The 22,862-nt window shown below is 30.7% G+C and overlaps 2 protein-coding genes across 11 annotated transcripts in view; one reads left to right on the top strand and one right to left on the bottom strand.

The window, feature by feature from the left end:
* The window catches only part of Rhogap100f (Rho GTPase activating protein at 100F), an 88,160-nt gene that overhangs the window by 42,710 nt on the left and 22,588 nt on the right, over positions 1-22,862 (bottom strand). The window lies entirely within an intron of this gene.
* LOC145938394 (ATP-binding cassette sub-family F member 2) overlaps positions 11,665-22,862 on the top strand; it is a 45,543-nt gene continuing 34,345 nt past the window's right edge. The window contains exons 1-2 of the mRNA XM_083041962.1: positions 11,665-11,701; positions 14,252-14,323. The gene's annotated coding sequence lies outside the window, so the exon portion shown is untranslated. The remainder of the gene's footprint in view (positions 11,702-14,251; positions 14,324-22,862) is intronic.

The raw sequence follows: 22,862 nt of genomic DNA, 5'->3' as shown, positions 1-22,862 counted from the left end.
TTCGTACAATAAAATTATCTCATCATTTTGTCCTATGTCTGACTTAATCTAAACTTAACTCCTTGAATGCGTAATGAGTATAATTTACAGTGTACCTTATACATACATATTGTATATATTATATAGATATAAAGAATTTCGTCTAATTATGTTCGTGCATGAAATTATCTCATCATTTCATCCTATGTCTGACTTAATCTATTCTTAACTCCTTGAATGCGTGATGAGTATAATTTACAGTGTATCTTATACTTTTATATATATATATATATATTTTATATATATGTATATTATATATATATATATATACATATATATATAAGTATAAGATACACTGTAAATTATACTCATTACGCATTCAAGGAATAAAGTTTAGATTAAGTCAGACATAGGACGAAATAATGAGATAATTTCGTTGCACGAAAATAATTAGGCGAAATTCTTTATATCTATATAATATATATATAATATTATATCTATATAATATATATATAATATTATATCTATATAATATATATTATATAGATACAAAGAATATTGCCTAATTATTTTCGTGCAACGAAATTATCTCATTATTTCGTCCTATGTCTGACTTAATCTAAACTTTACTCCTTGAATGCGTAATGAGTATAATTTACAGTGTATCTTATACATACATATTGTATATATTATATATATATAAAGAATTTCGTCTAATTATGTTCGTGCATGAAATTATCTCATCATTTCATCCTATGTCTGACTTAATCTGTTCTTAACTCCTTGAATACGTGATGAGTATAATTTACAGTGTATCTTATATTTTTATATATATATATTTTATATATATGTATATTATACATATATATATATATATATATATATATATAAGTATAAGATACACTGGAAATTATATTCATTACGCATTCAAGGAGTTAAGTTTAGATTAAGTCAGACATAGGACGAAATAATGAGATAATTTCGTTGCACGAAAATAATTAGGCGAAATTCTTTATATCTATATAATATATATATAATATTATATCTATATAATATATATTATATAGATACAAAGAATTTTGCCTAATTATTTTCGTGCAACGAAATTATCTCATTATTTCGTCCTATGTCTGACTTAATCTAAACTTAACTCCTTGAATGCGTAATGAGTATAATTTACAGTGTACCTTATACATACATATTATATATATTATATAGATATAAAGAATTTCGTCTAATTATGTTCGTGCATGAAATTATCTCATCATTTCATCCTATGTCTGACTTAATCTATTCTTAACTCCTTGAATGCGTGATGAGTATAATTTACAGTGTATCTTATACTTTTATATATATATATATATTTTATATATATGTATATTATATATATATACATATATATATAAGTATAAGATACACTGGAAATTATACTCATTACGCATTCAAGGAGTTAAGTTTAGATTAAGTCAGGCATAGGACGAAATAATGAGATAATTTCGTTGCACGAAAATAATTAGGCGAAATTCTTTATATCTATATAATATATATATAATATTATATCTATATAATATATATATAATATTATATCTATATAATATATATTATATAGATACAAAGAATTTTGCCTAATTATTTTCGTGCAACGAAATTATCTCATTATTTCGACCTATGTCTGACTTAATCTCAACTTTACTCCTTGAATGCGTAATGAGTATAATTTACAGTGTATCTTATACATACATATTGTATATATTATATATATATAAAGAATTTCGCCAAATTATATATTCGTGCATGAAATTATCTCATCATTTCATCCTATGTCTGACTTAATCTATTCTTAACTCCTTGAATGCGTGATGAGTATAATTTACAGTGTATCTTATACTTATATATATATATATATTTTATATATATGTATATTATATATATATATATATATATTAGTATAAGATACACTGTAAATTATACTCATTACGCATTCAAGGAGTTAAGTATAGATTAAGTCAGACATAGGATGAAATGATGAGATAATTTCATGCACGAAAATAATTAGGCGAAATTCTTTATATCTATATATATATATATATATATACACTGGCGGATCCTGGGGGGGGGGGGTTAAATCCCCCCCCCTTCCAAATTAAAAGAAACAATTTTGCTGAATTTGTTTAAAAAATATAAATAAAGAAAAGCAATCGACGTCGTTGATGCTGGAATAAAAGCTAATCATGAAACCAAAAATATTAAATATGTAAAATAATTTTGCAAACCCCCTCCCCCCTCCCCATTATCGACATCAGGATCCGCCAGTATCGGTAACTAATATCACATATTAGCCGTCAACGTAAAATTATTTCGAATAAGTCTCACTTTAGACGATCTATAGTTCGCCACAGAAATCGGAACAGAAAATTGGAACATTTATTTATAATCTTATATGTGTTATACATTTTTATTCTTCATCTACATATAATATATATTACATATAATTTTATAGCATAAAATTCCATTTAGAATTCCTTAGCGTGTTATAAATAATGATCTAAAATGAATTAAAAATACATTCCAGCTTCCTCAATAATTTAGACAGAATATATTTAGGGATATATTTAGGATAGATAGATGATTTCAAGAGTATTTTTACAGTCGTTTTTAAGAAAATGCTAACAAAATGTACACGGGAGAATTCGCATAGAAAAAGAAAGAGATTTGCTACACATAGAGAATTTTCTCTTAGAATTTACCCTGAAAATTATGGTAATCGTGGGACTATCTATTACAATAAAATATAAAATATGTTTGATTAATTTTACTATGCAGTTTAGTAAAATTAATTAAACATGTTTTATATTTAATATTGTGATAGATATTATTTTTATTGTGATAAATATTAATCAGAGAAATTCTCATAAAATTCTTTCCATACCATATTGTCCCACAATTACCACGATTTTTAGGGTAAATTCTAAGAGAAAATTTTCTCAGTGATAGACAATGCTAATTGCGCAACGCCATTAGGGATGCCATTAATGAACGATGTAGGCGAGTTATACGTTGAACATAAAGTCGCTTACGGCGCGGTTATGCGGATTTCGAGGGGCGTACGACATTTCGCGATCGTCGACGACTCGAGGAGGAGCAGGAGCGGAACGGCACCTGGCCGTTCCAACTTTTGCAATTAGCAAAGTAAATTGCCGGTAACCTTCCGAACCTGGGCGCCCGCCCGCGCGCGATACGACGACTCTCTAGCGCGATACGATGTTTCATAATTTAATAACGCGCTCGGTCGAGTTTGCGAATTGCTAACCGTCTTGGCAACCGTCTTGACAACTTTCGCCAAAAGCGACGAGAGAGCCGTAATTGAAGAGGAAAAGAAATCGGGCTCAAGCACTCTTCCGCTTGCTCATCCTCTCTCTCTCTCTCTCTCTCTCTCTCTCTCTCTCTCTCTCTCTCTCTCTCTCTCTCTCTCTCTCTCTCTCTCTCTCTCTCTCTCTCTCTCTCTCTCTCTCTCTTTTCGTTCACAATATAACAAAGTTTCATTTTCTTCGCGACACGCGACATACGATTATTTGCCCGCCGCAAACGAGAAACTTTGTCTTGAGATTCTCGAAGAGCGGAAAGCCACAACTCATCGATTCCGCTGTTTACTTCGATTGCCGCATCCTCGCGGATATCGTTAGCCGTAAATATCCTCCGAAGACATTGTTTCCTATTAAAGAGTCACTCTCTCTCTTTTTCATCTTCTTTTTATTTCTTTCTTCTTTATTTAATAATTATATTTTATATATAAATTTATTAGACGATTGTACAACATACGCACACGCGTGCGCGCATGCATTTAATCTTTTCAAAAATGATTCTGCAAACAATTTTGAGCTTCAAATTTGAGAAACTTGCAAGTCCAGCTAATATATAAAATATTTTATATAGAATAAATTTAACAAGTTTGAAAATTTTCAATGTCGGTTGCGAAACTAATTTTGTTAAATCCAATAAAACGGTACAAAGTAGTAAAATGTACATTAAATCTTACATCATAGTCGTTTCTCTCTGCTTGATTTTATTAATTTCTAATCTATCTCTGTAAAATATGTACAAAAGATCGTAATGAATTTCCTACACCTACACAGAAAGAATTTTCTTTTAGAATTTACCCTGAAGATCATGGTAATCGTGGGACTATCTATTACAATAAAATCTATTACAATACTATGCAGTTTAGTAAAATTAATTAAACATGTTTTATATTTTATTGTGATAGATATTATTATTTTTATCGTGATAAATATTAATCAGAGAAATTCTCATAAAAAATCTTTCCATACCATATTGTCCCACGATTACCATGATTTTCAGGGTAAATTTTAAGAGAAAACTCTCTCAGTGTAGAGCAGGTTAACTCATAGTTTCCTAGTTAGCCACAATATGAGTCCTAAATCTGTCTAACGATGTCGCTTGTCTGAATTTTACCGTGTACAGTTTATAAAGTATGTATAAGGGGATCGATCGCGCGGTCGCAGCGTTTGCCTTTCCCCAATCTCGCGACACACACAAAACTGACATTCCGATAAAAGGGTGAGAGAGAGAGAAAGAGAGAAATAAACACAGAGAGAGAAAGAGGAGAGCGAAGCTTTGAATGAGCTTTCGCGCAGCTCGAGAAAAAGGTATCTGACTCTCGGAGAAGAACGGCAAAATCGAGTCGGTCACTCGGAAGACATCGCCGTAGGAATCGAATAACACTCTTCGGGGACTTTATCCCGTGGAAGTGAAAAGAGAAAACGCGCGGCTTATATTGGCTATGCCCGGGCCACTCGAGCGCCAAGTACACGTATAATCATATTGAAAGGCAAATATGCGAGTATCCATCTATCCGTCCGACTAGACGCTCGTTACACACAGATCGGTTTATTTTACTTCGAGGCGGAGACACGGCGAAGAATTGAAATTCAAAAGGCGCCGGCGAAAGCTTTCCGTTATAAAGGGATCCAATAAAAGGGAAATATTCAAATTCGAGTAGTGCATCTTTTCTTATATTTATAGAACAGCCAGCGCACATCGCGAAACGGTGATTCCTCCTGTAGTTTTGTGTCGAGGGAAGAAACGTCTAGCGACTAGAAACATTTTAAACGAAGAGAAAATCACGGCTCAAGTGTTAATCCTATACTTATATTTTTATATTTTTATAGACAATATATATTTTTTAAAGGATGCATTTATTTGTATTTCATTAACGTAAACTCTTTTGTAATTCTTTGATTTGCAAAAGATATCGATACGCGCGATGAGTAGAAAAAGATACAATATATTTAATTCGGGAAATGTATTTTTATATCATCAATGATTTTACGACATTTTTTTGAGAACAATATAGATCATTCCTATTCGTAAATTAAACTGTCGACAAAAATATGTATACGGCACGTCGGCTTTTGATACTGATCGATTTATTCTACTTCGAGCGGCAAAGGGATTTATTTGATGGGCTAGATGCCAAAGAAGCGCGCACCGATCAAAGCAATGTTTCCATTGTGAAAAGGCAGGCAATTTAAATAAAAAAAAATGAAAATATTAAAATTTACACATAGAACAAATATATAATATATATTTTTTTTATTCAAAATATTTTCTCGTCTTTTCCTGAATAACATATTTGTCATATTTTATATGACGATCTAGAGCAGAGCACAGTATGGATAGTATGTGATTCGTACAAATGAAGATAAGAAAAACCTATGCTCACTTTTTTAGAAAAATATAGTGAAAATGTTTAAACAAATGCGACTTGTCATACTCAGGTATGTCCATGCTATATGCAATGCTAAAATATACCTTCTTCGTAGTGCATATCTCACGCTTTTTCGATAGAATTATACAATTCATAAACTGTCAAGTTTCTTTTAGCAATTAATTTGACAGGTAACAATAAATATTATATAATTAAATAATTTATAATTGTTTACCTCGTGATTGTATCTCTGTCGCCTTCTTGGCCTTCTTTCTTTTTCATTAATTTTTTGCTCCTTTATGGCACAATACATTTACAGGTTTATGAAACACGTTAATTATGAATAGCTGCGGAATACTTTGCATTTAATCGTGCATTTTATTATATCGGAGGGATGAGAGAAGACAGTACGAAAACTAAGATCGATTCGCGGAATTCTTGATGCGGCTAAATTTAGTCTAATATTGCGCAATATTATGCGATTTGAGTTAATAGCTAATTAAGATGCAATAAATCGATGGAAAATACGTAATCAAAATTCACATAAAAATCGCGAAATACACGTATTATTAATAGATATATTTTGTTGCTTGAATTAAATAATCATTATCGCAATACACTCTTTGTCTCGCTTACGTTATCGTTAATTACTAAAATATAATTAATCGCGCGAGCTAAGATAGTTTCACACGCCACAAAATTCGGTGTTGTAATTGTGATCTACATAACGATGTTGTTTACATTCCGTGGGCTTGTTATCATTGTCTTGCGCGACGAGACTCGGACGAGGGTGGGAAGATAGCGGCGTAAATCGCTCCGCATATTATCTCTCGAAATACTATTGCAACAAGTAGTACGAAACGCGATTATTCCGTACCATTATATAGATTATCCACGCGATTAACTCTCGCGATTATCGATTTGTAAGGGAAACGATAAATTAATATAAAAAATAACAACGCGTCCTTGTTTATGTGATACTTGTTGTATGTCGGTGTGGTGTGCGATATAGTGGAATATACCCCATCATGAAAGACATCGAAATGGAATCGAAAAGATTAAGGACTGACATGCAAATGAAAAGTTTATTATTACTCTTTCAAGTAAACAATTATTAAATATTTAGATAAATATTATATACATATAAGATAATTGTTATTGCCTGTAAATATAAATGATAATATAATTTCTTTCTCTACCAATTTATACTTGAAACGTACACTGAGAGAATTTTCTCTTAGAATTTATCCTGAAAATCATAGTAATCGTGGGGCAATATGGTATGGAAAGAATTTTATAAGAATGTCTTTGATTAATATTTATCACAATGAAAATAATATATATCACAATAAAATATAAAATATGTTTGATTAATTTTATTACGCAGTTTAGTAAAATTAATCAAACATGTTTTATATTTTATTGTGATAGATATTATTTTTATTGTGATTATCCTGTAAATATAAATGATAATATAATTTCTTTCTCTACCAATTTATACTTGAAACGTACACTGAGAGAATTTTCTCTTAGAATTTATCCTGAAAATCATGGTAACCGTGGGGCAATATGGTATGGAAAGAATTTTATAAGAATGTCTTTGATTAATATTTATCACAATGATAATAATATCTATCACAATAAAATATAAAATATGTTTGATTAATTTTATTACGCAGTTTAGTAAAATTAATCAAACATGTTTTATATTTTATTGTGATAGATATTATTTTTATTGCGATTATCCTGTAAATATAAATGATAATATAATTTCTTTCTCTATCAATTTATACTTGAAACGTACACTGAGAGAATTTTCTCTTAGAATTTATCCTGAAAATCATGGTAACCGTGGGGCAATATGATATGGAAAGAATTTTATAAGAATGTCTTTGATTAATATTTATCACAATGATAATAATATCTATCACAATAAAATATAAAATATGTTTGATTAATTTTATTACGCAGTTTAGTAAAATTAATCAAACATGTTTTATATTTTATTGTGATAGATATTATTTTTATTGCGATTATCCTGTAAATATAAATGATAATATAATTTCTTTCTCTATTAATTTATACTTGAAACTTACACTGAGAGAATTTTCTCTTAGAATTTATCCTGAAAATCATGGTAACCGTGGGGCAATATGGTATGGAAAGAATTTTATAAGAATGTCTTTGATTAATATTTATCACAATGATAATAATATCTATCACAATAAAATATAAAATATGTTTGATTAATTTTATTACGCAGTTTAGTAAAATTAATCAAACATGTTTTATATTTTATTGTGATAGATATTATTTTTATTGTGATTATCCTGTAAATATAAATGATAATATAATTTCTTTCTCTATCAATTTATACTTGAAACGTACACTGAGAGAATTTTCTCTTAGAATTTATCCTGAAAATCATAGTAATCGTGGGGCAATATGGTATGGAAAGAATTTTATAAGAATGTCTTTGATTAATATTTATTACAATAAAAATAATATCTGTCACAATAAAATATAAAATATGTTTGATTAATTTTACTAAACTATATTGTAAAACTAATCAAACACATTTTATATTTTATTGTGACAGATATTATTTTTATTGTAATAAATATTAATCAAAGACATTCTTATAAAATTCTTTCCATACCATATTGCCCCACGATTACTATGATTTTCAGGATAAATTCTAAGAGAAAATTCTCTCTGTGTATTAAATCGCGTGAAATATACGATATGTGCTTTGACAAGTAATTCTATAAAGGAAAATTAGTTTTACGAAAAGACTGTGTGGAATCACTGTGGAATATTTGCCAAGATAGAACTTGTTAATAAATACACCTCTCTTAAGGAACGTTGACAGATTAATGATAAACCTTTCGTCTGCGCGTTGCCCGTCTGCCCATACGTATGGTTTTCCCCTTCTCGATGCCTCTCATAGTAGGACGCGCGCGCGAGCTATATCACTATTTGATGTACCACCAAATGTATACGTACGACATTGTTATTTCTCACGTTCCATCGTTTGCCTTACGAACCGACACTCGCGAGTTAGTTAGTCTCGTGAATAATCTACATATAACGGCAGGGAATAATCGCATCTCGTACTACTTGTTGCAATTCGAGAGATAATCCGTGGAGCGATTTTCATTTCCTTGAGACACTACTTGAAATCGAATATATTTCACCTTGCACTATGAAATTCTCATCGATTTGTATATAATTTGACAATTATTTTAGGATAGAGAACGCGCTAAATTAGAATCGTATGATTGAGAGAATTGTAATGAAAGTCCCCGCGATCAGCCGTTTGTTCAATTTGAGATTCAAATGAAACAGTACGTTTCGTATATATTTAGTTTGTAAATCAAATTAAATATTTCGAAAGCGAAATAATTACATAATTTACGACGATTCGGCACTGGAATTTGATAGCGTGCTTTTGTTAACATATCGCGACCTTGTTATTTGCGTAACGAGACTCGAGCAACTAGCCAGCGACGCGACCTGCTGCTATATCGTCGCATTACTTTTTGAGGAACGCGGTAATTCGCTATTAAAATTAGATATTATCGGCCCGAGCGATTAATTAGTTCACCCGATAAATACGTAAGATTATTGCGGCGACAGATATTTCATTCAAACTCTCTTAAATGGAATCAGTGTTATTATTGAAAAGCAGTCATTGATTTTTGTAGCTTTATCATATCTCAAAAAGAGAAAAATATATATAAAATATAATATATATAAAATATAATATATATATAAAATACTGAATTAAATAATATATAAAATAGTGAATATAATAATATAAATATAATATATATAAAATACTGAATTTGTGAATCCTACTTGTATATATATTTTATTTCAAATATGTGTGTATGTAGGAGTTTCTTCCAAAATAAAACGATCCAAAATAAATAGAAAAAGTTTTAAACGCTACATCTTGCAAATATATCTTTCATCAAATATTACTCATTTTTCAATAAAATTGTATTGCTATATAATCAGTAAAATATATCTAATCTTCGATAGGTATTGTGTCATTGTGTTAATCAATGAAATTTTTACTAATTCAATTTAAGAGAGTAACGAAAAGGCATGATATATTGATATTATGAGTATTTCGTGAAATTTATACGTTATAAATATATTATATTTTTTACTAAACTGCGTTTCTTTTTGTTTTTTTGAATTTGTAATTTATATTATATTTGTAATATTGAATTTTAATTGCGTGTTTTCTATAAGTTTATCGCGTTTCTTTGTATCTTAATTAGCTATTAATTTAACTCGTGTAATGTTGCGCGTATTAAATTGAATTTGGACGCATAATTTTTCAACAGATCAAACAGATTGTAGTTTTTCCCATTATTTCCTTTCGTCACAATGTAATAAAATACACTATAAATAGGAATGCAAAGTGATCGTTTTCTTGCACATCATAATTAACTGTATTTTTACGAGTGAATGTGTCATAAAAAAGCAACGAAAGATTAACAAAAGAAGAAATGCAAGGGGCGACGACAAAATAACTAAGCAATTTATAAATTACTAGAACAACATAAGCACGCACCACTTTTCGGTTTTATGTTTAAAAAAATGATATTTTTAAAAAATAATATAAAGTTTGTTTGAACTCGATAATATTTTTTCTCAGAAATTAGCTGATTCACAAACGTTAATTTGCTAATTAAATTTTAAAATAATAATATGAAATTGTATATATAAATAAAAATAAAAAATTAAAATAGTTGTAATATGTTGTAAATAATATGTTATAATATCTTATTCTCGATTAATATTTTTTGACAGAAATCAGCTGATAACTGTCAAAAATATTAATCTCGGGTTTATAAAGTATCATAATATATTATTTAAAACATTATTTTAATTTTTATAACATATTATTATTTTAAAAATTAATTAGCAAATTAATGCTTTAATCAGCTGATTTCTATCAAAAAATATTAATAAAGCGAAAATTTGCTAATTAAATATTCTAGCTTACATATTTATATTTATATTGTGTAAGTTATAATTTGCTAATTAAATTTTAAAATAATAATATGGTAAAAGTTATAAAATAGTAATATGTTGTAAATAATATGTTATATAATACCTTATTTTCGATTAATATTTTTTCTTTCCAAAGCTTTATTTTTTCGAACGAATCTCCTTCGCGTTTTAATTAATTATTAATATTAAGTCATGTATATAGTATCGCGCGCGCGCTATTAGCATGAAGTTGCCGATGTTTGTAGCTTCGGCCATTACCGAAACGCCGCGAGTATCAGGCAGTTGGAGCTGCGTCCCGCTGTGATTAATTAGTAAGCATAATCGTTAGAAACGATTTCTAACCTTTGTACTGTAATATTTATCAATCGCATGTCATAATTTCAACGTTAATATGTAGGCGTAATTGTTCGAAACGCATATTTCGCGAAAAATTCGATGCAAAATCTCTTGCCAACATAACCCAACTTAATCTGTTTTCGCGCGCGCGAATGTGTTGCGATCCGTGGATATATCTATCGTTAATTCTAGCTTACATATTTACATTGTGTATGTTATAATGCGAAATAATAAGATTATTCTAATATATGTATGTATTTTACTTGTTACAGGTAGCATTGCGATACACAGTGCGATTCACGCGTCGTGTCGGGAGTGCCGTGTAAAGTTTCGCGTGTCGGGAGTGCCGTGTAAAGTGTCGGGCGATCGTAATTATTCGTATTTTCGCGAGTAGTGTCGTGAATGCTTCGAAGAAGCAATGACGGTCGACCAAGAGACGAGGAGGAGGCCCGGGGAGGCATCGGGCGACAGCAGGGCAACTGTGAGGTATGCAAAATAAAACATTTTTTCTAAACCGCATTGTTTATGAGATATTCAACACACACACATATGTATATACATAATTTGAATATTTTTTGTTTTCAGATCAATGTGTGCTGTACTACAACTCCGCTATTGCACGTATCGGTGAGTGAGAAATTGTTTATTTTATAATATTTCTATAGCGGTAATGGGGGTATATATAATATGTTGAAAATATTAAAATAGTAACATATGTTTTAAATAATATGTTATAATATCTTATCTGCGATTAATATTTGTTGACAAAAATCAGCTCTGATAATTGTCAAAAATATTAATCGAATTTAAAATAACATCCCTGTCTGAAAAAGGCACGTTAAGTCGATTCTTGCAAGTATTGTTGCATCTTTTCTCTGATGCTGATTAACTGTTTCGATTCGCATTGTGCGTTATATTCGTAGCATCAAGAGGCTGTTATCGCTAGGGTTAGTAGTTTAACAGTTTGTTCAAAATAAAATTAAATAAAATAATATGTTTTAAATAATATGTTATAATATATTTTAAACTTAATTAATATTTTTGATAGTTATCAGCTGATTTCTGTCAAAAAATATTAATAAAGCGTTAATTTGCTTATTAAATTTTAAAATAATAATATGGTAAAAATTAAAAATAGTAATATGTTGTAAATATATTATTATAATATCTTATCCATGATTAATATTTTTTGACAGAAATCAGCTGATAACTGTCAAAAATATTAATCGAGTTTAAAGTTTTATAAAATATTATTTAAAACATATTATATTATATTATTTTATTTTATTTTGAACAAACTGTCAAACTGCTAACCCTCTCGATGCTACAAATATAACGCACAACGCGAATCGAGGCAGCCAATCAGCATCGCGGAGAGGAGGCAACAATACTTGTGAAAATTGACTTAACATCCCTTTTTTAGAAAGGGATTTATTATTTATTACTTGTAAAATTGTTTTTTTGTTTACGAAATAGTGATTTACTTTAAATTATCGTGTATTGTACATTCCATATATAAATATTCGCGCGTAAATTATATAAATAATTTATATATTTTTCATCTTTTATATAAATAATTTATATACCTTTTTATTATTTTTTTTATAAATATTTAAAATATATATATATATATATATAATAAGATATGTGTGTGTTTATATGTATATGAATCATTATATTTTTATATAAAATGTGGTATGTGAAATATTTTATCAATTATTTAAAAAAATTAGATTTTTTTATATATAATATTATATTTCTAAAAGTTTATAGATAAGGAATGCTTTTCAATAATTATGCAATTTATTTTATTAAATATTTATTTAATGACAAATGAAAATTTGTGCATAATAATTAGTATTTTAAATATTAATTATTTTAGACACAATGTTTTATAATAATTGTTGTATAATGCATAAAATTTAGATCTTATTCTAAAGTATTTATTCAATATATTTTGCAAATTAATTCATTTATATCATAAAAACAAATATTCTTAAAATAATATAACGTAAAGAAGCGAAATGTCGATCAAGATTGTGGAATCGAAGCACCAGAAATTCAAGACGGGTTCTCTTTTGCTTCTCATAAATTATGCATTTAGTATCGACGTTTCTTGTTGATCAATTTCTTTTCTTTATACTATGATATAACCAGCAAATACCTAATAGAAGAATCGCGTATAGTTGCAGATGTATTTTCTTTTAAAAAACCTTAAATAAAAGCTTTAGCCTAGAATTCTACAAAACTTATCGTTTGTACTTAATACGTATTATAAATTGTTTGAATTTTTTGAACTGATCCAAATAAGGAAAATAATATTTTTCGATTTATTTTATATTGAAATTTTTGATTATAAACTTAATATGAATTTCTTTTGCACGATAAAGAAAATTATTGTAGTAAACTTTATTATTTCGCTCATTTCTGTTTGCAGTGTCAGCTCAATGACTTTTTTGAACAATAAATATTAATTTCTGTAATTTTTAAATCTCAAATAAACTGTTAAATTAATTATTAAAGTAATTACAAATATGTTTAATTAAAATGTTTTAAATAGACTTTATTGAATTATTATCATACAAACACGAAGATATATAAGAAAAAATATGAAAACGGTTTTGATGCGTTCACTATTCTAATAAATGATCCGATCTTTTCCAAACGATATCATTTCACAATTGCCAGAATCTCACAATAATAAATGGAGAAACCTGGCGCTGACAGATAGGAAAATGTGGGTCAGACGCGAGTATTCTTGTAAAATCATGATGACACAATAACGATTTTATGGCGATCGACCTCTATGAGGTCTCACCCTCTCATCGTTTGCATCACCCATTTTCTCGCATCTGTTTCGCTTAAAAAAATTATTCTTGATCTCCCTCCCCCCCCTTATGTAAATAATGCAAAACGTTACGAGCATTTTATCTGTGTTGCGACACTATAAATCGAAATTTGCGAAAAAATATTTCGCTTTCGTGTGTCATGAATTTTTTACATATTGTATGAATATACGTATTATTAATACATATAAATTTTGAAAACAGAATACATACATTAATAATACATTGCTCTCTATACTAAAAATATGATATGTTTTAATAATGCATATTATACATGATACGCATCAATATGTATTATTAATATGAATGTATATATTTTTTTTTTTTTCAGAATTCTCTGTCGTGGATTATACATCGCATGGAACGAGTTTACACTTCAAAATCCCATAAAAGTCAACGTTCGGTGAGTAATCTGAATATTAAAAAATTTATCATCCGATTTTTCTACGATATCCCAATCTTGAAATGTCAGAGACTTGAAATTTTTAGGAAATTTTTATTATAAAAATTTCTCGAAATCTAAAAGCGTTGAATGTTAAGAAGCATTCGGATCCTCAAATACGTATTCGAAATCTTGACTCTCGACTTGTTCAAATTTCCATAACTTAAACTGGGTAAATTTAGAACCTTTCAATTTTAAAACTATTTGATTCTCGTTGATTTTGCATTTTCTCCGTGCATTTATCTTACATCCCTTACATAACATACTCACTTTATAACTAATGTAAAGTGAACTCTCGAAATGCCTCGACTAAAGGTTATAGACTGTTATCGGAAGATCGATTGACGGTTCACAAAGTCGATAGCCAGTTGAGCACATAGTTGCACATTCGTGCGACTGTCTGTGTCAAACATGTCCGGAACTTCCGTCCAATCTGTACGTCGTAATTGTTATTGTTACATTATTACTCGTTGGTAGAGGCTTCGTCAGGGATCATAATTAGCGCAAAGTGACCGCGCAATTTAATATAAACTGAATAAAATATATGGGAAAATCGATAAAAGTTTATAAAAATTTTTATTATGCGGTCATAAATAAATATAATGAATAAATTAATCGTGATAATAAGGCTACCAACTGCATGCAATACAATGAAATTAACAATTTCCCGCTTCAGTAATGATTATTTCTGCATTCGTGCATACATAATCGCACCCGTACATGACGTATACAATGTGCGCAAACGTTTACAATTCTTTGCAACAACAAACTAAAGTTTATAATAATTTAACTTTTTTGTTTTTTAAACAGTAATCGAAATTGTTTCGATTACATAAGATAAATTGAGCGAGTTTTATATCAAGTCAATTAATTATTATCAATTGTCATAATTAGTTCGTAATTAGTCTGCATGAAGGGGCATAATTATAATCCATAATTAATACATATATTCGTCCTGATTATAATATTATACGTTATCCGAGATGAATAAATGATGTGTCTCGTTATGATATATCATCGTAGTTATACGATGACAGCGGCAGCAACATTAATGAAATAACTAGGAAAGAGTAATTTGTTTAAATATGTCGAGATCGAATGGCACATAGGCGCGCTATGGAAACGAGAAAGAAATATAAAAAAAAAACTATTAAACTCATATATAACGGCAATTATCGAATAATAAATTAAACTGCTTGCGCGCAAAATTCCTCCGAAACGCCACGTGTTCGATAATTTACAAGCGATTCTATTGGAGAATTCAGGGGCACACGCGAGGTTCATTCTTCTCGTATCAATTGACCCGATTGCTATTGTCAATATTCCCGATGGAGTCTTGACAGTGTATAACGTTTATATTGAATAATAACTCGCGATTTTATCCAAATAACATTATACATTATACATCGCGCGCGCCGACATTTACATAAAATCTCATTCCTAAGAGCGCGAAAATCACTGTAATTTTATTATTGATATATCTGCTCGTTCGAATTAATTTATACTCTTGAAATTATCTCGATCTGTACCTCTTTATTTTTGTAAATTTAGATTTCTTTTATTTCTAAGCGTAATAATTTACGAATATCTTTATTAATAGATCATTGAGATAGACCAATGAATTAAATTCACGATCCTTCCAATTATAAATGAGTTTGCGGAATAGGAAAAAGATTTAAGAGAACTCGACCTACAAATTTCCGGCGATAATCGACCTAGAAATCGTGGAAAGAATAGCGACCCTTATCCTCTTCAGTGCAATTCGAGTCTGATGCTTTTAATGACCGTAAATCGAAGACAAAATGAGTCAACAACACGTTTTTCACGCGATTCGGTTCTCGAATGATGATGCATTTCTCCCTCTTTTCTCCCGTCTTATCGCCGGCAGGTATTTCCTCGATGATTTAAATCCCCCGCAGATCTTTTCATACGTCTCGCGAAAAAACCACAGACGCGAGAAATGGGAAAGAAAATGAAAGAGGGAGATAGACATCGTCGTAACGATCCAGCTGTTTCAGTTCCGGAATGTGGAAGGAAAATAATTGCGGCCTGTCTGAAAATCAAAGGGACCCTCTCCCTTTTGGTCGATGTAACGCTGTCTCGTTCTTCCGTCTGTCAGGACGACAGTCCCGTTTTAATCCACGAGTACTATTTTCCCCGACGAGAAAAGAGATTTCGGTCGCGGAGGAAGAGAATTTCCATCAGCGATATCGCGCCGGTTATTATTTTTTATTTTGATCTGAAAATCGCGACGGACAATGTATAATTAATATACAGTATGTCTCAAAATTCTCGACTTTAATTTTAACAACATAATTTCAGCATATTGAGAGATAACATAATTTTCAAAAAACTTATCGTTTATCTCAACAATCAAGACGAAATTAAAAAAGTAAATCCAATTGAGAATTACAAAAATATAAGGATACATCACGTGTCTATTATAATATGAAATATGTCGCGAGGTTTCTTCGTAAGATAAAAAGGAACGTTCGATGATAATAATAATAGCAAAAAATAAATAAATTGAGAGGACAGATCCGACGATGCATTTCTTTTACTTCAGTTACTCTCAAAGAAACTACGTTTACGGACGTTTACTGCATTAACGGCGTATCCTCTGTATATATGTACGTATCGTGGTTACATATAATGGTGAACGCCTTTCATCATCTGCGTTCGATTTATCGAGTATCTTTTTCTCTCTCTCCCTCTCCTCCCCGTTTCTGGACCGCTTCACTTTTATTCTCGGCACTCCTTTCGTCGTTCGAACCCCCGACAGGCAGGGCGACAATTAGTCCTCAATTATGAAACCTCCCTCGGCTCCAGTAACGCGTGACGCGTGAAGAAAGGGTGACCCGAGAGAGCCGCTTAAGGACATGTCGCGAACGCATGTGTGAGATGCACGTGCAACCGAATGCCCCGAAGTGCACTTTTGCTGAGCAGTCGATGAAGGGAGTCGCGTCGATGATAGGTACATACACTCCGGTCCGCATCGAACGGGTCTTCTTCGTCTTTCTTGATGAATAATTAATGACGAATCAATCGGCTCTTTGGATCGAACAAAGAATTCTTAGATAAAAGAGCGCGAGAGACTTATCTGTTTCTTCAGATTTCTAAAATTATTGTTTCTTCTTCCTTCTTTTTATATGAGAAAGAGAGAATTCCGCGACGACATCCTATTTTAATGTAGTCTTAGTCCGGCGATTTGATATGTCGGTGAATTTTGCGAATCTTGGCTGACTGGCGCAATTCCAGTATATTATTACGCGAGAGTTTGATACATGCACGGCTTCCGGGCACGGGTTCGTCGCGCAAACGTCGACGGAGTTACCTGTATTACACCTGCGTTCAGGCACGTGTGTAATGTCGAGCAAGAATGCGAGCGAGCATGATCATACTCGCGCGACTACGCCGCATTGTTGCGGGAGGAAACTTTAATCCGAGCGTCGCGCAGCTGCGACGCGTAGCGCCGGTTCGGCCGGGATGCACATCCTAGAATGCATCTCGGATAATATAATGGCACGTGGCGCGATGCATACAGGCGGTGAGAGGTGCACAAAGACAAGAAGGGAGAGGGAGAGCGAAAGAAATGGGGCAGATATCATTGTTTAAAAAAAACACTGGAACGAGACTAGTCGTTTCTTATAGTTTTTTCGACGCTGAACACGAGTCTGGTTTCCAAATTACTCCATCACGTCACAATTTTGAGAAATTTGCAATTAAAGTTGTAAAAAGGAGCTATTTTTACCAACTTTGTTATGTTATAGCTACAATATGTGACGTGCTGGAAAAGTTTTCTTGCAATCAAAATAAAGTATATTGTTAGGACTTACGATCCTCAAAAGGAATTTTTGGTATCAGTTATGGTCACTGGCGGATCCTGGGGGGGGGGGGGGGTTAAACCCCCCTCTTGCAAATTAAAAGAAACAGTTTTGCTGAATTTGTTTAAAAAATATAAATAAAGAAAAACAATCATTAAAGAGCTATCGACGTCAGGATCCGCTAGTGTATATATATAAGTATAAGATACACTGTAAATTATACTCATTACGCATTCAAGGAATTAAGTATTGATGAGATAATTTCGTTGCACGAAAATAATTAGGTGAAATTCTTTATATCTATATAATATATATACCTATAATATATATTATATCTATATAATATATATTATATAGATACAAAGAATTTTGCCTAATTATTTTCGTGCAACGAAATTATCTCATTATTTCGTCCTATGTCTGACTTAATCTAAACTTAACTCCTTGAATGCGTAATGAGTATAATTTACAGTGTATCTTATACATACATATTGTATATATTATATATATATATATATAAAGAATTTCGCCAAATTATGTTCGTGCATGAAATTATCTCATCATTTCATCCTATGTCTGACTTAATCTATACTTAACTCCTTGAATGCGTGATGAGTATAATTTACAGTGTATCTTATACTTTTATATATATATATATTTTATATACTGTATATTATATATATATATATATATACATATATATATAAGTATAAGATACACTGGAAATTATACTCATTACGCATTCAAGGAGTTAAGTTTAGATTAAGTCAGACATAGGACGAAATAATGAGATAATTTCGTTGCACGAAAATAATTAGGCGAAATTCTTTATATCTATATAATATATACAATATGTATGTATAAGATACACTGTAAATTATACTCATTACACATTCAAGGAGTTAAGTTTAGATTAAGTCAGACATAGAACGAAATGATGAGATAATTTCGTTGTACGAAAATAATTAGGCGAGAAATTCTTTATATCTATATAATATATATATATATATATATATATATATATACACTGGCGGATCCTGGGTGGGATTAACCTCCCCCCCCCCTTGCAAATTAAAAGAAACAGCTTTGCTGAATTTGTTTAAAAAATATAAAGAAAAACAAACATTAAAGAGCTATCGACGTCGTTGATCCTGGAATAAAAGCTAATCATGAAACCAAAAATATTAAATAAAATAATTTTGCAAAACCCCGCCCCCCCCTCCCCATTATCGACGTCAGGATCCATTAGTGCTTATGGTTAATAAGATATCCATGGTTAAATATAAGGTGTATTGCGGAAGTTAGCTGTTAACTTGTCATTAACGATTTGCCAAGTAGCTTTTAAGTATGTTTATTTAAACTTAAGATTTTTTAGGTCGTTGAATACGAATCCAATGTCAAAATTGTCAAATTCAAAATGGAGAACTTAATATGTTAAAAAAATGTTTAGATTGCAATGTAAACATTTTTTAAGTTTTGTCATCCGTCATATTGAATCCATCATTTTAAGTTTGACAATTTTGACATTGGATACGTATTCAGCGATCTAAAAAAATCTCAAATTTAAATAAACCTACTTAAAAGCTACTTGATAAATCGTTAATGACGAGTCACAGCTAACTTCCGCAATACATCTCATATTTAACCATGGATATCTTATTAATCATAACCGACACAGAAAATTCCTTTTGAGAGTCGAAGGTCCTAACAATATACTTTATTTTGATTGCAAGAAAACTTCTCCAGCACGTCACATATTGTAGCTATAATATGACAAAGTTCGTGAAAATAGCCCTTTCTTGCAACTTTAATTGCAAATTTCTCAAAATTGTGACGTGATGGAGCAATTTGAAAACCAGATTCGTGTTCAGCGTCCAAAAAACTATAAGAAACAACTAGTCTCGTTCCGAAAAGGTTCGAAAAAGTCATTTTTTGTTGAACAGCGTATTCAATGACTCACTTAGGGCCAATTTCACCAACGTCGATTAACTTTAACCTCCAGTTAAATTATATCTTTGTCTCTTTTTAAGAACGTATCTGAAAAGAGACAAAGATATAGTTTAACCGAAGATTAAAGTTAACCGACGTTGGTGAAATTGGCGCCCTTAAAGAAGTATATCAGTTCGGGATGTGATTTTCTTTTTCCAAATTGCGAAAAAAGTAAATAAATTAAGGAATTTGATGTTTCGATAAATCAAATAGATAGATTCCGTAAAAATTTTAAAACAAATGATTACAAAAGTATATATATGTATAATGATTAGAAATGATATCAAAAGAGCAGAATTAATAGTTGCTTATTTGATAATACTGCCTAATTATACTGTCACTTTGTACGGAACTTAAAGTACACTTGTCGTGCGAGTATATAACTACGCAAAGATAACTCATTCGAAGACGAAGTTTCCATATACACATGTATACAGTTAGATATTCGTAGAGTAAATTCCGTTGCACGCGTTGTAAATAATTCTGATGATTGCATGTGTAATCGTAGAATGCCAGTGTGGGGGCGATTGCGATGGTTAATATCATATTAACACGTTGAGCGGCTCTGACGGCTATAATCGTCACGCCATTTCATATCTTGGTCGGAATCGTGTTAACGTCATGGCGCATATAGCCGCGCATTAATAAAGAGCTGTAATTAATAAAAAAAATTGAATAACAGTTATATTTACAACGTTGAGCGATATCACGAATCATATTTTTTTACATCGCATCGATTTTAATTACCGAAAAAGTAAACAAATATATTTACTCGTAGATCTCGCGAATAACTGTGACAAATATAATGCTGATACAATATATTCGATATTGACGGCAAATATCGTTTACCTAATATCGACAGTTACAATTTAATTTTGGGAACTATTTTAGCGTAAAAACGTCGAACTTGGGATTGACCGAAATATGAAGAATGACGAAGGATAATTAAATATTGATTTTACATTAGTGTGCGCTAAGATAGAACGGCTATTCATTAACGTGTTATAACGAGTGGCGCCGTTCATCGGTCGATCCATTAAAATTAAAGACCGGCTGGGACCTCCTGGCATATTACGCGACCATTCTCTCTGTCCGTCCTTTTCTTCATCCCCTCTTGAAATCGTCCAAGCCGATTGTTCCATCTAGACGGTAATCTGGCGCGATCATATCGCCAGCAACAAACTTTCCGAGATATGCTTTCTTTCTCTTTTTCTCATCACAATTTTAATTGATTTGACGAAATTAGTATATTTCAGTGATACGATTCAGAGATGTAATTTTAATAAATATAATACAGGGTGTATACTCCCGGGAAAAACCTTGAAAACCTGGTATTCTCAGGGAATTTTGTTTTATCTTGAAAAATCAGGGAATTCTCATGGAATTTGATTGGAATTCAGGGAATTTTTAAAAAAATTGCCTTTTTGATAATTTTACTCTTATTTAGCACTTAAGAAACATATGTTTAACACATTGTTGCAATATTTAAGTTTTTATTAAAATTTTATGTGATTTTTTTTATTGACGATTTATTTCAGTATTTATTTCAAGAACTTATGTAAGTTTCATAAAAAATTGTTCAATTTTTTAATAGAAAATATTTAAAAAATTAGTACTTCTTATTTATTTAATAAATATATAATTAAATAAATACATAATAATTTAATAGATAATTAATTTAAATAAATTAATATTCCTTAACACGTTTATAATAAATTATTTTTTGTTTTCTATTTCTATTTTATATTTTATTCTTGCATATATTTTTAGCGTTTAGATATAATGATATATCGCATTTTGTTATTGTCCAAATTAATTTTACAATTAATAAATCAATATTAAATGCTAGAAAAACTGCATTCTTGATAACTTTTTAATCGTATGAATAAAAAACATTAAAAAGCGTATACAATAAAGGAATTTTTAAAAAGCTGCATCTATAAATTTTGTTATTTTACCTGAGATTTTAAACGAAAATATCGGGAAGATCAGGGAATTCTCAGGGAATATTTTTACAAAATTTGAGTATACACCCTGTAATATTTTGAAGATATGATAAGTCACTTAAAAATACGTATTTCATGATTATTTTCAATCCTTTTTTGCAAGTATCAGCGAATTGTTTGGATTTAAGAATTAATATTTCGCTCGTGATGTAATTTTTGTTGTTTTACGAAGTAACTAGCTTCTGCGAAACAGTCGCGCGAGCTTTTACCCGGTTCTTCCAGGAAAATTGTGTGAAGTCGCGGATTTTATAGAGCTCTACACTTTGTGTTCTCGGAAGGTTGTTTCAATATTTACGCGCTCGCCGAAGTAGCCGCGAGATAGATAGTTCTATATGGATAAACGAACACAAAGGATAAATGAATAGATAAGTGTTTATTGCAGCTTTGCCGCGAGTTAAAATAACAATGAAGAAGTAATGAGCGCGAGCGTAAGTGCGTACCGCTAATAATAATCAAAAGAGCGAGTCATGCGATCAAATATTCAAGGGCTTTAAATTGGATGTAACTTGTACGAATCGGCCGGAAAGAGAGAGAGAGAGTGAGGGGGGGGGAGGGAATCCTTGCATTAATATTCGTATTCCTCGGATGTAATACAGGCATTGTTCGCTTTTCGCGTTTCACCGACGTTTCTGCCGCAATCCGGGGAATTCGAGACGCAACAAATATTCCTGAGATGAAGAG

This window comes from Prenolepis imparis, unplaced genomic scaffold (genome assembly GCF_030444845.1).
Source record: "Prenolepis imparis isolate NDT839.2.m4 unplaced genomic scaffold, iyPreImpa1.0 SCAF_7, whole genome shotgun sequence".
In the NCBI taxonomy this organism is placed as follows: domain Eukaryota; kingdom Metazoa; phylum Arthropoda; class Insecta; order Hymenoptera; family Formicidae; genus Prenolepis; species Prenolepis imparis.
This window is presented reverse-complemented; position numbering and strand designations above follow the sequence as displayed.